The 3858-nt window shown below is 30.6% G+C and overlaps 1 non-coding gene across 1 annotated transcript; it reads left to right on the top strand.

Moving 5' to 3' along the window:
- Positions 1 to 280: 280 nt before the first annotated feature.
- On the top strand, positions 281 to 444 carry LOC126026329 (U1 spliceosomal RNA). The gene has a single exon (XR_007501622.1). It is a non-coding gene; the product is annotated as a U1 spliceosomal RNA (small nuclear RNA).
- The last annotated feature ends 3414 nt before the right edge of the window (positions 445 to 3858 follow it).

The following is a 3858-nucleotide window of genomic DNA, read 5'->3' as shown; positions in this document are numbered from 1 at the left end:
TCAGACCTGCATAATAAATAAGATAAATTCATAATTTAATGACACAGAGTAGTCATATTTATTGAAAATACAAAATCCAACTACATTATTTTCACAAGAGAATAACATAAGCTGGAGTCAAGACACATACATAGCTTTAAAGCAAAGTATTGGAAATTTTTACGTAACATCAATGATGAACTCAGAACAAGTAGGAAATTCTATGCTTACCTTAATTCTTATCTTTAATCCTTTAAAATAGACTTTCAATAAAGAAATTAGCAATTAAAAAGATGGACATATACTCAGCTGGCAGGGGAGATTCCATGATCACGAAGGTGGTTTCCCCAGGGTGAGGCTTATCCATTGAGCTCCAGATAGGCTGACCCCTGCAATTTCCTCAAATGTGGGAAACTCAAGTGCATACTTTTTGGTAGTGGGGGATTGCATTCGTGCTCTCCCCTGTAAAAAATAAAGCTAACAAGCAAAAAAATATGGACATCATATATGATGAAGACATTGATTCATAAACATTATCATAGCTATTATTACATATGGCTCCAGTACATACCTCCAAGTATATCAAAATTTACAGTCTTACATGGATACATTAATAGCAATAACAACAGGTAGGGTTTTTCCATCCATTTACAGCAATCTAAAGGTCATCAAGAAAGAAAATCAAGGCCAGTGAAATAACTTATGCTTAAGGGCTTTGTCTTGGATGTATTGACCCTGATTTTGATCTTCATTCACCATTATGAATGATCCCTAGAGCACAGACTGAAACAATGTCTGAGTAAAGAGTTAGGAATAAGGGGCCGGGCGGTGGCGCTCGAGGTAAGGTGCCTGCCTTACCTGCGCTAGCCTAGTAGATGGACCGCGGTTCGATCCCCCGGCGTCCCATATGGTCCCCCAAGCCAGGAGCGACTTCTGAGCGCATAGCCAGGAGTAACCCCTGAGCGTCACCGGGTGTGGCCCAAAAAAAAAAAAAAAAGAGTTAGGAATAAGCTCAGAGCATAAGCAGAAGGTTTGGTCAAACAAAAAAAATCTATAGAAATAACTTCTCAAATAAAAAATTAGAAGAGATGGACAATTATTTACATAGAATTGCCCTCATAGACTAATAACATACATTGTTCTCAAGTTCTATGCATATCATTTTAAAGTAAAGGTTATATAGTTTATATGTTCTTATAAGAAATAGTTCTTACTGTATTAAAGATCAGGATTGGATTAAAGATATAAAACATCATTTGCAGATCACAAACTCACAATAATATGAAGCTACAGATAAAGAAAAAGAAGAAAATACAGTAAATTACAATTTAAAAATAAACTACATGCTCTGAATAAGTATTAGGTCAAGTAATAAATAAAAATTAAACAAAAATTCAAGAGATTAATGAAATAAAGAAATAACAAAATTTATTATGCAGAAAAATCATTCTAAGGGAGAAATATAGGCATACCTGAGGAAAAATAATCTTAAATTTAATAGTGTAAAATCTTACAGAAACAAGAGTAAAAAAAGCAAACATAAGAAAAAATTTAAAAAAATCAATCATAAATTTATCAAGTAGAACTAAAATATATCCCAATAAATTAATTACAATTTTAAGTGATCATTTGTAAACATTAGTAAAATAAAAAGAGCTTTATTCCAACTCAGGAAAAAAAGAAAACACAATGTTTGTAACAGTGTTGTATTACTATAGAAATACATATATTATAAAAGTATTACAAAAATTAACTAAGGGCAAATTTGCTAATCTAGCTAAAACGGAAAAATTCTAAAAAATATACAAGCTTATAATACTGAATTAAAAATGTTGGTAACTTGAACATATCAATCACAAGTGTAACAAAATTCATTTTAACAGTCACTAACCTCTTCACAAAAAAACATCTCAGGGGCAAATTGTTATAATATTTAACTCTGACATACTTTCAAAGAAAAATTAATACCTGAGTGCAGAGCCAAAAGTAAACCGTGAGAACTACCAGGTGTGGCTTACCTTCCAAAAATAAGTCTTTGTTTTTATTTCAAAAATCTTAATATTTTATTTAAATAGTAACTTGAAAATTTTTATTTTGACATTATTATATGCTAAATTAATCCATATATAATTTTATATTAGTTTTTTTCATAAAGACATATTCACAAATAAATACTTCAAGGTAAAGAAAAGGTAATATATAACTAAAGACCAAATAAGAGGCACTAACCTATAGCACATAGTACCTTATTTAATTTACCCAATAGTTTTTTAGGTTTATATGTTAGTCATATTATGAAAACAAAAAATAACTCATTTTAAGGGAGATAAGCTAGGCTCTGCTTAATGCCTACTGCAGAGTCCTCAAAGATTCTCTCTTGAAAGAATGCTTTAAGGTGAGGGCATGGGTAATGGGGGATAAGATTAGGTTTGGAAGGGTAGAGACAAATAGAGTGTTTAGGAAGATATCAAAGTGAGTGAGTCAGCAGACACTAGGATAGATACATGACAGTGTGTATTTGTCAAAACTTAACGACATAAATAAATTTAAAGATAGATAAATAATGAGTAAACATTTTTGGAAGTTAACACACCTATCTATACAAGAAAAGGAAAAGGGGACCCGGTGAGATAGCACAGCTGTGTTTGTCTTGCAAGCAGCCGATCCAAGACCTAAGGTGGTTGGTTCGAATCCCAGTGTCCCATATGGTCCCCCGTGCCTGCCAGGAGCTATTTCTGAGCAGACAACCAGGAGTAACCCCTGAGCACCGCGGGGTGTGGCCCAAAAAAAACAAAAAAAGAAACAAAAAACAAAACAAAACAAAAAAACAAAGAAAAGGAAAAGGACTTTTAATCTACATTTAAGGTATTTTTGGTTAACATTTTCTTGATTACGCTATTCAAGAAGTGTGATCATTTTCCAAGCTTTAAACACACATAACTTAATTGAAACTTTTTGCTTTCAAAGATTATTTTTGGGCTAGAAATTCTGGTTCATAGTGGATTTATTTTTATAGTATGTTTGATTTTTTTTGATATTTTTGATTTCCAGTTTAAAAATTGAAAAGTAAATTATATTTTCTACAGCAAAATAATACTTTCCAAAAGCAATTTGACAAGTAGTTTATGTTAGTAATATCTATAAGTTATTCAGATTTTGAACATGTGAGATATTAAAATTGAACTCACTTTAAGGTGGCAGAAACATGTGAGAGTAAATGGTCAAAAGATAATCAGATTTAGTATGTGTTATTTTGAATATGAACTGAAGATGAATACTTATGTATTATACCAGAGAAAAATCACCAATATATATAGGCTTTACCTTGTTTTGAATCAGATACAGTTTTTCAATGCCATAGTATATGACTGTATGACATGTTTTTACCAAAAAAAGTTATATAATTGGCAAAAACTAAGTAGTAAAGCCTGATAGTTTATGATATTCTTTCTCTAATCTCAGCAAATGACAATCATATTATTGGATGCCAATAAGATATAATTTATAACCTACTAATTGGAGCATTGTTGCCAAATATTATCACATTCTCCTGCTCTTCACATTTGGTGCTGGTTTGGAAAAATATTTTTTTGAATTAAGAAATAATGATTTGTATTGTTAATTTTTTTCAGTAAAAGTAGCATATCATGATAAGTGTAACTTGGAATAATATAAAAAAATTTAGTTTTCTTTTGTTTATCTCTAGGGTATAGGAAAATGATATTTTCTATCCAATTTGTTTATGATATGTGTCCAATGATTTCTTAATTTTATCTTATTATAATTAAAGTTGAAGTGCGAAAATATATTTACAACTAAATTCCATTGAATGTGGCGTATTATTAAAGTAAACTTAATTAACTTAAGTTTATATGCATA

This window comes from Suncus etruscus, chromosome 13, assembly GCF_024139225.1.
Source record: "Suncus etruscus isolate mSunEtr1 chromosome 13, mSunEtr1.pri.cur, whole genome shotgun sequence".
Classification (NCBI taxonomy): domain Eukaryota; kingdom Metazoa; phylum Chordata; class Mammalia; order Eulipotyphla; family Soricidae; genus Suncus; species Suncus etruscus.
This window is presented reverse-complemented; position numbering and strand designations above follow the sequence as displayed.